We start from the raw sequence: 14208 nt of genomic DNA, 5'->3' as shown, positions 1-14208 counted from the left end.
TTAGTTGCGGCATGCATGCAGGATCTAGTTCCCGAACAGGGATCAAACCTGGGCCCCGTGCATTGGGAGCGTGGAGTCTTACCCACTGGACCACCAGGGAAGTCCCGAGACCAGCTTTAAAAAAATAAAAACATAGAAAATATCAGAGTGCAATTTACATAGAATAAAGGTGAATATTGTTTCTCAAACTTTTATTTCAGTTTTGTGTATGTGTGGACTGGTTTGTGATGTAAAACAGATATCTTACTGAGGATCTTTGTACAAACAAACAAGCAAAACATGGTGAAAGCCACTGGAGACATGATGAGAAAGGTCCTGGGGAGTAAGTCCTCAGTGGGCATGAGGATTCCCAGCAGAATCAAAGCTCAGAGAAAACCATAATTCAAAAAGACACATGCACCCCAATGTTCATTGCAGCACTATTTACAATAGCCAGGTCATGGAAGCAACCTAAATGCCCATCAACAGACGAATGGATAAAGAAGATGTGGTACCTATATACAATGGAATATTACTCAGCCATAAAAAGGAACGAAATTGGGTCATTTGTAGAGACGTGGTTGGATCTAGAGACTGTCATACAGAGTGAAGTAAGTCAGAAAGAGAAAAACAAATATCGTATATTAACGCATATATGTGGAACCTAGAAAAATGGTACAGATGAACCAGTTTGCAGGGCAGAAATTGAGACACAGATGTAGAGAACAAACGTATGGATACCAAGGGGGGAAAGTGGCAGGGGGGTGGGGATGGTGGTGCGATGAATTGGGTGATTGGGATTGACATGTATACACTGATGTGTATAAAATTGATGACTAATAAGGTCCTGCTGTATAAAAAATAAATAAAATAAAATTCAGAAATTCAATAAAAATAAAAATCAAAGCTCAGGGCGAAAGGCAGGGCAACTTTTGTGGAGCTCAACCTCTATCTCAGTGCAGAAATCTTCCTACACCCCATGTGACAAAGACCTTTGAGCTCCCTGACTCCAGACTCCCAGGCACCAGAAGCTCAAAATTTCTCAAGCCTGTTCCATTGATGGACAGCTCAGACTGTTAGAAAGTTCTTCCCATTTGCCCCTCTAACTTCCACCCATGAGTCCTCATTCTCTGCCTCTGTTGCAACCAAGACTAGGAACAACTAGGCAAATAAATTGACAACTAACAAGTGCTCTATAAGTTTTCTTTTCCTTCCCATATAAGCATTTGTTTTTTTCTCAAGAATCTAACTTTCCATAGTCTTTATTATTCTGGTTATCTTTCTAGCAGTTAACATTATTGAGCCTATCATGGATGGGACACAGAGAAAAGGACTTTTTGCTTACTATATTATTAAGTCTTAGAGCACTGCCGTGCAAAAGGGACCGTTATTGTCATTTTACAGATGAGGCGCAGAATTTTTTTTCCAGCGTTATTGAGATGTAATTGACATATAACATTGTATAAGTTTTAGGTGTACAACATAATGATTTGATATACACGTATACATTGCCAAATGATTACCACAGTAAGTATAGTTAACACATCCATCACCGCACGTAGTTACAATTTCAGAACATTTAAATTGCTTACCCAAATGCACCCACCCAGTAATTGACAGGATGAAATTTATCAGTGTCTTTGTGTGATCCCTAGAATTGAACCTGATCCTCTGAATGTGGTTCAGCTGGCTCAGAATAGAGGATCTTTATCCTGACTCCCTCTCTGTGGACAGCTTTTGATCTCGGATTTCTCATCTGTGACCACGGCAGAAACATGTCTCTAGGCAGGTACTTTTTGACTTTTGTTTGTTTGTTTTCTTTTGTGGTTTTTTTGTTTTGTTTTTTGTTTTTTTTGCGGTACGCGGGCCTCTCACTGCTGTGGCCTCTCCCGTCGCGGAGCACAGGCTCCGGACGCGCAGGCTCAGCGGCCATGGCTCGTGGACCCAGCCGCTCCGCGGCATGTGGGATCTTCCCGGACCGGGGCACGAACCCGCGTCCCCTGCATCGGCAGGCGGACTCTCAACCACTGAGACACCAGGAAAGCCCCCTGTTTTGTTTTTTAACTTATTGAAGTATAGTTGATTTACAATGTTGTGTTAATTTCTGCTGTATAGCAAAGCGATTCAGTTACACATACATATATATACATTCCTTTTCGTATTCTTTTTCATTATGGTTTATCACAGGATATTAAATATAGTTCCCTGGGCTATACAGTAGGACCTTGTTATCACTTTTTGACTTTTTAGATTGACATTCAGAATAGTGCATACAACATAATGTACACTTTAACAAAATTTTGTAAAGTGAAGAATCAATGTAACCTCCACCCAAGGACAAGAAATACAATAGTATCAGTACCCCTGGAAGACTGTTGCTGGCCCCTTTCCAATCATGGCCCTCTCTCTTCCCCAAAGTATTCCATATCCTCACTTATACGTGAATTACTCCTTTGCTTTGCTGATAATTTTACCATCTAAGTTTGCAGCTCTAGACAATATACAGTAGTTAATTTTGCCTGTTTAGAAATTTTATTTATTTATTTTTGGCTGCTTTGGGTCTTCATTGCTAAGTGCAGGCTTTCTCTAGTTGCAGCGGTGGGGGGGGGGCTAATCTTTGTTGCGGTGTGCGGGCTTCTCATTGTGGTGGCTTCTCTTGTTGCGGAGAACGGGCTCTAGGTGCGCGGGCTTCAGTAGTTGTGGCTCACGGGCTCTAGAGCATAGGCTCAGTAGTTGTGGCTCTCTGCGGCATGTGGGATGTGGGATCTTCCCGGACCAGGGCTCAAAGCTGTGACCCCTGCATTGGCAGGCAGATTCCTAACCACTGTGCCACCAGGGAAGTCTCAAGAAACTTTATACAAATGGAATAATTTATCATTTATCCTTTTGTATCTACCTTCTTCTGTTCAATACTTAAAAAAAAATTCACCCATTTCGTTGCATGTAGTTGTCCATTTGTTTTGTTGCTGTGTAATATTCCATTGTGTGGCCTTACTGCAAATTATTTATCCATTCTACTGTAGGTGGACATTTGAGTTCCAATTTTTGGCTATTATGTTGCCCAAAACTCTTACACGTGCCTCTAAGTGCACAAAAGTACACATTTCTGTGGGTATATGTACAAGAGTGAAATTGCTAGATCATAGGGTATGATATCTTCAACTTTAGTAGATATTAAACTGCTTTCCACCAATGTACTCTCCTTTGAGAATTCACATTATTCCATATTCTCAATAACATTCAGCACTGTCATTCTGGTGAGTGGTATCTCAATGGCATCTCATTGAGCTTTTAATTTGCATTTTCCTGATGACTGATGTGTTGCATCTTTTCGTGTGTACCGGTTGTTTTGGATTTCCTTTTTTTTTATGAAGTGCCAGTCCAAGCCTTTTGTTATTTTCCATTAGGTTGTTTGTCTTTTTTCTTACTGAATTTTAGGAGCTTTTAATATACTCTGGATACAAGTTGTCAGTTATGCATTACAAATATCTTTTCCTATTCTATGGCTTACTTTTCACTTCCTTTTTGGCGTCTTTTGAGAAGAAAAACATAGAATATCATATTAATATGGTGACATATATCAAACTTTCAGAACCTTTTGTGTCTTGCTTAAGAAGACTTTCCCTACCCTGAGGTCATGAAGATATTCTATGTTGTCTTCCAAAGCTTTATTGCTCTCTTTTTTCTTTTTTTCACATAAAGGTCTATAATTCACATGCAGTGTATTGCTGTGTTAGTGAAAACTGGGAGGAATTTAATTTCATATTTTTCCATATGGACACTCAATTGTCCCAGAATAATTTATTGAAAAAAGGTCCTTTTCCCCACTGTTCTGTTGTGCTATATTTGTCATAAATCACTGGTGCAAGTATGTGTGCAGCTCTATCTGGGCTCTCTATTCTGTTCCATTGGTATGTTTGTCTTTCTTTTCACCAGTACCACACTGTCTTAATTCCTATAGTTAATAGTTGATAATAAGCTTTAATATCTGTTAGTGCAAGTCCTCCCACGTCTCATGTTTAGGTATTTTTTTAAGCTGGGATCGCTCATACTCACAAATTCATTCAAATGTTTAAGGAGTGTGTGGGGTGGGGTGGGGAGGAAGGGTGCTCAGGAGAGAGTTGGGGAGAGCAGAGCGAGGGTTCTGTTTCCACGGCACCCTCCCAAGGCGCGGGGCCGTATAACCACAGTGCCAGTCACCCTGTAGGGGGATCAGAAATGCGTGAGCGGGCTCCCTCGTCACTTGTCCCCGAGAGACAGACAGCTCTCAAAACCCAGATACCAATCCAAAGAAGACAATACTCCGTGTACGTCTCTTCCCCGCTACCCCAGAGGTAGAGCCTTTCCTGCAAATCACGTGCGCTTGGTCAGCACCCAAATCAGCGACCCTGGATAAATTCGCCAAAAGAGATTCGCTCAGCCCTGCGGGTGAACCCCATAGAGATTCCTATCGTCTGCTCGGGAGAAATAGCCCATCGATACGGCGGGAAACCGTCGCCAGAGATACCCTGACCGGCTGAAACGAATTGAAGAGTGGATTCCTTGACTAAGGGATTTTTTTTTTCCAACTGAAAGACAACCTCGCAGTCTACTGCCCGAGTACCGGACAACCCAGACAGACACACTTCAGTATCTGGCCGACTTCCGGGCGGACGGACCCCCAAACACACGCCCTCCTCCGCAATCGGTTATTCCCTCCCGCTCCCCTCGGCTCCCTTTGGCTATTTCGTTCGCTGTTTCCAGAGCAGAAGTGTTTGGCCCTTCTGCATGTTAGCCAATGGGGAGAAGCATTCCCGGCAGCTTGCGGGGCGGGGGTGGGGGTGGCGGTGGCGGTGGCGGTGGCGTTTCCTAGACCAGAAGGCTGCCACTGTTCCCCGCCCGAAGCGGAATCCTCGGGACCCCTCGGGCACCTTCGGCCGTCCCCGGCAAGCTAAAGTCACGCTCCAGCTCCCACAGACACTTACTTTTCCGCCCCGAGTCTCGCGCATGCGCACCGCGACCTTCAAGCAGGCTCTGAAATGAAAGCATCTTGAGAAAGAGGGAGGGACCCTAAATCGCGGTCAGGTAGGTCACGCGGGGGGCGCCGGCACAGCCTGAGATGGCCACTGCCGCCAGGGGCCTCCAAAATAGGAATTGTAGAACCAAAAGGTTTTAGAGAGGTCCCACCGAGATTTGAACTCGGATCGCTGGATTCAAAGTCCAGAGTGCTAACCATTACACCATGGGACCTGCTCGCTACTTCACGCGGCCGGGAGCCTCCTCAAGGCACATAGCGGGCGCGCCGGGCTGCCTTTCGAAAACGGCAGTGGATGCCGGGTTTACCGGCTCTGGGTCCTGGGCTCTGGTCCCCAAGCCGAACTGGCGGGCAGGAGCGGAGCAACGAGGGCTTCAGCGTCCCCGGCGTCCTATACGATCCCGGTCCCAGGGTGTCATTTCTTGCTGCCTCTCTCCCTGCTCTCCTCCAGGGGTCCTCACCGGGTTTGAGGAAGCCCGGTGGTGGGGGGCGGGGCGGCAGGCTGGAGGGGTCGGCCTTAGCGGGGCTAGGCCCGCGATGTTGGACCGGAGAAGGCCGGCTCCGACCCATAGACCCCGAGCAGGAGGCTCGGCGCTCGCATCCTGGGCTTCGTATTGTTTATTTATTTACTTACACAGCGACGACCCCGGGTAGGTTATTTTGGTCGAGCGGGGAGGAAAGCTGACTGGCACGTCGAGGGACAGCCGTTCAAGGCCCAGGTGCCCCAAGCGCGAATCGCCGCTAGGAAGTGCGCCCCACCTGATTCCTTGGCGTTACACATAGCTAGAGCCACCGAGAAATCTGCACAGAAAGTTCCGCTTCCATTTCCCCTCTCCTACTTTAAACGCTACTTGGGGGCATGGTTCCTTTTAACGTGTAGATTAGAATCAGATCAGTGAAAGAGACAGTCCCTTTTGGACTTTCTCATAAGTTTTAGTGAAGGTGTAAAAGGATAATGTTTCTTCAGGTCAATCTGGCGACAGATAAAATTTTATATGCCATTTGCTCAGCAATTGCACTTTTGGAAATTTATCCCAAGGGACTACTAGGACGAGTGCCAGTTAGTCAAGGATGTTCTCAGCTGTGTGGTTTTTAATAGTAAAGAATAAAAATAAATGTCCATTGAGTGAAACTTGATTAAATAAATACTGACAATATCTATACAATAAATACTGTGGAGGAATTTAGGGGGGGATTTATTGTATTGGCATGAAAAGATATACTGTCCTAAAGAAACAAAACAAAAACAAAAATCTACTTGCCAATTAGTGTGTATAATAAAATCCAACTTATACACAAACAGAAAAGCTGAATGAATACACATGTAATGAATATTTGCCATTTATTTGCCCTCGGCCATCTGATTGACTCCGTTTCTTGAGAGACTCAACATTGCATGGGACTGGGTGACAGCAGAACTGTGCCCCAAGGTAGACACGCTCACTCTCCAGGCTTCTGGCAGCCAGAGTGAAAATGTGTGTCCTTAACTTGGCCAATTGGATTTAGAATCCAGAAGCAGGAACGTTTTAGAACTTAGTTGGCTGCCGGTGGTGGCTGTGCCATCCAGAGCCTCAGGGGCAGTGATGGCAGCCGTGCCATGTCCACTGGCAGCAGAAGTGGCATCCTAACTAGACTGTCCAGGATCCTGACCTTGGCTGGGTTCCTGGTTGCCTAGTTCCCCTTCATTCTTGTCCATCTTTCTGAGTTTGCTTTCCCTCTGGTGCTGTGAACTCTATAACGTCCTCCTAATAAGTTCCTTTTCTATGTAAGGTACCCAGAGTCCCTTTCTGTTGCATATAGTCAAGAACCTGCTTAGCCCAAATCCGAAAAGATCTGTTGATGACATTTATCTCCTGGGAGTAAACTTATGACGTCCTGTTTTTTTGTATTGCTTGAAAAAATCGTTTATAATTCTTGTATATTGTCCGAAGAAACATTAATGATTTTCCATTTTGAAGAATGAACCAAATTCCCCTTCAGCTCCTATGAGATAAGGGTGTCCCTCTCTTAAGGCTGGAGTGACTTAATATCAAATTGACTCAACATCAAATGACGTTAGCAGCTCTGGACCTCAGCTTTCCCATCTATTTCCTTCTCACAAGGGTTCTGTACTGGCTAGAGAGTATTGAAATTAAGTTTTCAAAAGCTACTGTAGAAAGCTACTAAAGGGTGATGATTGTATCCTTTGAAAGTGTATGACAGTTTCTCTGTCCGGTGTGAGGAGAAGGAATGACTGCCCTCCTATTCCCACTCTCCCTACTCCACTCCCTAGTTCTTTGCAGTTCCCTCCACTTTCTTTCTCAGCTTGAAAAAAATCTTACCAGCCCAAATGAAATCCTCCACTTGCTCCTTCCTCAAGGAACGTAAAAGGATCATCTCCCTTACTGCTTTTGTCATGACTCACTGGAATTATAAGGAATTGTGTTCTGTGGCTCAGTCTCTCCCATCTTCCCGCTCTCTTGCCCTTGGTTGGGCTGTGAATTCCTTGGGACTTGCTTATCTTTATGTGTGGCTAGTGCCTTAACAGACACGTCCCCTGAACCCCCTTAGAGGGCACAGGAGAACTTAGGAGGAAGAAACAACATTCTAATTTTGTGTTCAGAGACCCTTTATAGCATCATATTCTATATATATATATTTAATGATAACAGAGAAAACGGAGACAATATGTAATCTCCCTGCCCCAGTGTGACTAGGTTCTTTTAATATAAATCCACTGCATGTGACATCCCAAAGATGGCATCCCATGACGTCTTTGAGAACAGACTCTCAAGCTTCCACACAAGGTGGCTCCTGAAGCTGGGGGAGCCCCGGGCTCTGCTGGAGGTGGGTTTATTGTGGCTTCAGCTGTGGCATCCTAGCTGAGGGCTGAACTGGGGCAGAGTGTACCCCAGAAAGTACAATGAGGCCAAAGGTTAAGAAAAGAGGGCTGAAATCCAGGATTAGGGGCTTTAAAGATATTTTCCCAAGTTTCTTATGAGCCTGTAAATATATAGACAATGGAGTAGGGACAATAATGCTTTGAGGAGTCAACATGGAAAGTATTCATATTCACTCTCAAGGCTGCGTTCAGACAGTTTCCTGTATCCATGCTAGGCTGCTCACAGCTGGGATAGAATGGGCCTTGCTCTGTGTCCTCGCCATTCAGGATAAGTGAGATCTGCCACAAGCCCCTACTTTGCCTTGGGAGCCCTGGTTTTGCCAGACAAGCCACCACTTTGTGCAGGGTGACAGCTTGCCCCTACCCAACCCCTCCGGGCCAGGCCCCCGCTCTGGGCCTGGCATTCCCCAGGCTCTGATGGGGAAATCTGACCGCTTAGTTGTTTGTTTGTTTTTTTTTAATTGAAGTATAGTTGATTTACAGTGTTGTGTTAGTTTCAGGTGTACAGCAAAGTGATCAGTTATATATAATATATACATATATATATTCTTTTTCAGATTCTTTTCCCTTATAGGTTATTACAAGATATTGAATATAGTTCCCCGTGCTATACAGTAGGTCCTTGTTGTTTATCTATTTTATACATAGTAGTGTATATCTGTTAATCCCAAACTCCTAATGTATCCCTCCCAGGCCACTTACTTTTTTTGAACAACAGAAAAAAGCAGCATTCACCTTTTATCCTTTTCTTTCGTGTTTTTACTTTCTCTTTTTAAAATAACTATCTTGGGACTTCCCTGGTGGCACAGTGGTTAAGAATCTGCCTGCCAATGCAGGGGAAACAGGCTTGATCCCTGGTCCAGGAAGATCACATGTGCCGCGGAGCAACCAAGCCAGTGTGCCACAACTACAGAGCCTGTGCTTTAGAGCCCGTGAGCCACAACTACTGAGCCCGCAAGCCACAACTACTGAGCCCGTGAGCTACAACTACTGAGCTCACGTGCCACAACTACTGGAGCCCGTGCTCCACAACAAGAGAAGCCACTGCAATGAAGATGGAAGGCAGCCAAAAATAAATAAATTAATTAAAAAATAATAATAATTATCTTTTCAGATTACAAAGGTAAAATATTTATGGAAAATGTAGAAAATACAGTCAAGTAGAAGGAAGATTTTTAAATAACTGCCATTCCAACAAGCACATTTACATTTGATATTTCATCTCCTTTTTTAAAATGCATTTTTACAGTCTCGCTGTATATATAATTTTATGTTCTGCTTTTGCACTTAACATAATTAAAATGTTAAAAAATATTTAAATGGATAATACATGAGCATAATACAAAATTCAAAAGGTATAAAAGGGGCTTCCCTGGTGGTGCAGTGGTTGAGAGTCCGCCTGCCAATGCAGGGGACACGAGTTCGTGCCCCGGTCCGGGAGGATCCCACATGCTGTGGTAGCAGCTGGGCCTGTGAGCCATGGCCGCTGAGCCTGCGCATCCGGAGCCTGTGCTCCACAACGGGAGAGGCCCGCGTACAGCAAAAAAAAAAAAGAAAAGGTATAAAAGGAAAACACAGATAAATAAAACTTCCTGACTATAATCTTTTTCTGTTCTCCGAGGCAACTTCTGATATGGTCCTTCTAGAGATATTTCATTCTTACGCGGATATACATGCATATGCATAATCCATTTCTAGAAAAAGAAATCAAAACATTGTTCTGCACCTGGTTTTATTTATTTAGCACCATATCTTGAGCATTGTTCCACAACAGTACATATGAAATATACCTCCCTTTTTTAAAGGCATTTTATTTTGAGATATTCTTTACATTAAGGAAAATGCACAAATCTTAACGGAATCAATTATTTTTTGCAAATGTATACACTTGTGTAATCATCACCTAGATCAAGATATAGGGCATTTCCATCACTCCAGAAAGTTCCCTGGTGCCTTTTTCCAGTTTTTACCGAAATCACTACTCTGGTTTCTATCACCAGAAATTAGTTTTGCCTATTATTATAGTATACGTATACTGTTTTGCAGTATCTATCGCGTGTGGCTTCTTTTGCTAAACGTGTTTTCGAGATTCATTCATGTCACTTTATATATCAGCAGTATGTTTTTCATTGCTGAGAATATACCACAATTCGTTGGTCCATTCTTCAGCTGATGGACATTTGGGTTGTTTCCAATTTGGGCCTAATACAAGTAAAGCTACTATGACCATTCCTTTACAAACCTTTTTCGGTCTTGGGTATATAACTAGGAATGGAATTGCTGGGTCGTAGGGTAAGTGTACATTTAAGTTTATTAGGAACGGCCAAAGAGCTTTCCAAAGTGCTTGTACTATTTTACACTCCCACCAGCAGTGTATGAGAGAGTTCCAGTTGCTTCACATCTTAGCTAACAAGTGGTATTATTAGTCGCTTAAATTTAGCCATTCCTTTTGCTTTTAATTTGCACTTCCCTAATGGTTAATGACGTTGAACGTATTTTTTTACATGCTCACTAGCCGTTTGAATATCTTCTTTTCTAAGTGCTTCAAGTATTTTGCCCATTTAGAAAAAAAAAAACCTGTCTTTATCTTATTGATTTATAAGAATTATATATTTATACATACTTATATATATATATATATATGGATCCATTATGGATATATATATGATAATTATATATATGGATCCTTTATCAAATATTTGTACTGCAGATATTTTCTTCCAGTCTGTGGCTTGTCTTTTCACTTTCTTTCTTTTTTTTTAGTTTTGCTAATTTAAAAAAGTATGTTTATTTATTTGGTTGTACTGGGTCTTAGTTGTGGTAGGCGGGCGCCTTCGTTGCGGCATACGTGCGGGATCTAGTTCCCCGACCAGGGAACAAACCCGGGACCCCTACATTGGGAGGGCAGAGTCTTAACCACTGTACCACCAGAGAAGTTTCTTCACTTTCTTAATAGTGTCTTTTGATGAGCGGGTTTTAATTTCAATCAAGTGAAATTTATCTTTTTTTTTTTCCTTTTATGATTAATGCCTCTATGTTCTTGCATGCAGAGATCTGGGATATTTCCAAGCACACAGGATAGAAGAGGGGCTTGTGCAGTTAATACAGATTACTCAATTATACAATGAAAACTTTGATAATCTCTTGGTAAAATTTCAAGAGAGAGGTAGGCTTTATTTATTTATTTTTTGTTGTTTTATTTATTTTTTTAATTATTTTTATTTATTTATACAGCTGGTTCTTATGGGATGTAGGTTTTACATGGGAGAGTTGTCTGAAACTGGAGCAGGGAGGCTGAAGGGCAGAAAGGTAGCTGGAGGACCCAGGCAAAGGATTAAGAAAAAGAGCTGTATATAGACATGAATACTGTGGAGGTCATTAGATGTAGGTTTGAGCAGAAGAAATGGGGTAGAGAGCAGAGACTTCCTGGGAAGCTGGTGATCCTGATGTTGTTACTGGTGTCTGAAGCACAAACTATGGGCCTATCAAGACTGTAGAATATCAAGAATGGGAAATGGGAGGAAAGAATCAGGATATTGGCATGTGTTAGTCTTCATGTTGGTCCTATGAGAGGTAAGCTTTAGGCTGAGGCAGCCTGTTTTTTATTTTTGAGGTACGCGGGCCTCTCTCTGTTGTGGCTTCTCCCATTGCGGAGCACAGGCTCCGGACGTGCAAGCTCAGAGGCCATGGCTCACAGGCCCAGCTGCTCCGCAGCATGTGGGATTTTCCCGGACCCAGGTACGAACCCGTGTTCCCTACATCTGCAGACAGACTCTCAACCACTGTGCCACCAGGGAAGCCCGAGGCAATTTGTTTTAAAGCAGGTGTAGTATGGTTTTGCTGAGAGTATCTTGCAATCCAAGTTTACTGGATGTCCTATAACTTGGAGCCTTGTAGGCCTAGAAAAGCTAAAATCTCCAACCCAAGAGAAAGCACCGGCAGAGACAGAAGACTTCGCAGGAGACCAATTTGAGTAAAAGACCAGCCTACTACACTGCAATGCTTTAAACATTTTCTGCCCATTAAGAGGAAAAACCTGGGGGCAAAGAGCAAATTGTAGATGGTCCTTCTGTACCTTAGATGACTGTTTTGAAGAGCATTAAGGCAGAGGCCAGGTGCAGAGAGACCTGTGGGCTTGGAATCCCTATTACATATTTCTGTCGGTCATAGGACACCTGTGCTCTGCCCCACCTCTGGGCTTCAACCTATATATGATAGTTTAAGACAGTTTGGGTCAAATTTCTGGTACTTGCAGACAAATGCATTCTCATAGATACACTTGGTAGCGGCTTGTATATGTTGTTGGTCTATCAACAATCAAAAAACAGCTGGGGAGGTACCTTCCTGAGTCAGGGAGAGACAGTATCCAGAATGAGGCGGACCCCAGTCCCATTTCCACTTCAGCCACAGGAAATGGACACGCCCATGCACGCAAAAAAAGGCCACTAGCCCAGTAGCCAATAGGATCCCTCCTTTCTGAAAGTCAGGAATTTTCCTTTTCTGAGCAGGAGAGTGGGACTAAGTAGAGGGGAAACAGAGAGAGTGGACTTGAGCTCCCCCTGGAGGCCCACACGATTATTTGCACCAAGTTGTCCAGGAATTAGGAGTTGAGCCGCAAGTATCAGAGGCCCTTCACTGTCCTGGAAGGATACCTTTGTCATTGGTTTGGTCCAGGCTGCTCAGTTGTGTCTGAAATTGAAGGTTGGAGGGAGGCCTGTGTGGCGGTTATTTTCTGTGATCTGATTTTTACTTCCAAACCACGCAAATAAAAACCACCTTTTATTTACGCCTTTCTGTTTTGAAAACACACAGAATGGTTGTATTATTTAGGACACTTTGCTTATAAGTCACAGGAGCCAACTCAAATTTGATTAAGCAAAAAAGGAGAATTATAAGGGTATAGTGTTTCACAAAACCCCAGGGAAGGAGTATAGCCAGACCTCAGGAAAGAACCAGAAGGCCGCCAGGAGTCTCTCATTTCAGCTCCTTTTTGTGCTTATGTCGAATTCTTTTCTCACTGCACACTGGCTTTCTCGGCTCCCCGGTCTGCACAGTAAGGGGCTGCCCCACTGCTCCGGAGTGTGACGCCTGCCATCCAGCCACCCATAAAGCCCCACTGGGTATTCTCAGGCCCAATTCAAATTCCAAGAAACACAATCTGCTTGACTATTGGTACAGCTTCTCTTAATCCAATATATTTTGACTAGGGAATGGAGGCACACACTCTCTGGGTAGCTGATCTATTCCTGGAGAAGAATTCTTGGAGAACTGGCTCACAGTTTAGGCAAACACCCTCCACTTTAAGAACTCCTCCCTGCTGGAGTAGAAGGTTCCAGTTCTTGGGACAGGGAAGAGGATTTTCCTGGAACCTACCGATGGTAGCCACAGCACATCACAACAGTCCCTGCTGGGGGATGTTTTAGGATGCTACAATTGCCATGAAAACACACACCTCTATCTCCCTGTCTCAAGAATGCAAGAAATTCACCAGGAAGGCAGACATTTTTTTTTGGAACCAGGCATGGGACAAATTAAATGTTTGTCTAAATATTTAATTTACATTTTAGCTATGTTTATATATTTAAATATTTAAAAGCTATAAAAACTGAAGCTAGCAAATTGTTAAAATAAATGTTCTATCCTCTTACCTTGACAAATATATCTTTAAAAAGGAAAAATCCAAATTATTGTAAAGCTGTGATTTTTGTAGTTATTTTATTATCCCCCCTTTTAAAAAAAAAATTTTTTTTTTTGGCCGTGCCCTGCGGCATGTGGTATCTTAGTGCCCCAGCCAGGGATTGAACCTGGGCCCCCTTCACTGGGAGCGTGGAGTCTTAACCCCTGGACCACCAGGGAAGTCCCTTTTGTAGTTACTTTAATTTTTAAAAACTTAAGCCATTAAGTGTTTTTATAAAAATAATTACAGTTTTTGCATTCAATAACCACTTAATTCCCAGCGTAAAGAATTGGTATTGGGACTTCCCTGGTGGCACAGTGGTTAAGAATCCACCTGCCAATGCAAGGGACATGGGTTCGTGCCCTGGTACGGGAAGATCCCACATGCTGCGGAGCAACTAAGCCTGTGCGCCACAACTACTGAGCCTGCGCTCTCACCCTGCGCACCTAGAGCCTGTGCTCCACAAGAGAAACCACCTCAATAAGAAGCGCGCGTACCGCAATGAAGAGCAGCCCCCGCCCCCCACCCCCACCGCAAGTAGAGAAAGCCCACGCGCAGCAACTAAGACCCAATGCAGCCAAAAATAAATAAATAAATAAAAAAGAATTGGTATCACACTTCAAGCATGATACATCTAGAACTACATGTATAAAAATT

General features: G+C 43.5%; 1 non-coding gene across 1 annotated transcript; it reads right to left on the bottom strand.

Annotated features, from left to right (window-relative positions):
* Positions 1 to 5136: 5136 nt before the first annotated feature.
* Positions 5137 to 5208, bottom strand: TRNAQ-UUG (transfer RNA glutamine (anticodon UUG)). Its single transcript has one exon. It is a non-coding gene; the product is annotated as a tRNA-Gln (tRNA).
* Between the last annotated feature and the right edge of the window lie 9000 nt (positions 5209 to 14208).

Source organism: Phocoena phocoena, chromosome 19, assembly GCF_963924675.1.
Source record: "Phocoena phocoena chromosome 19, mPhoPho1.1, whole genome shotgun sequence".
NCBI lineage: Eukaryota > Metazoa > Chordata > Mammalia > Artiodactyla > Phocoenidae > Phocoena > Phocoena phocoena.
Note: the sequence above shows the minus strand (reverse complement) of the source record. Positions and strands in the feature narration are given on the sequence as shown.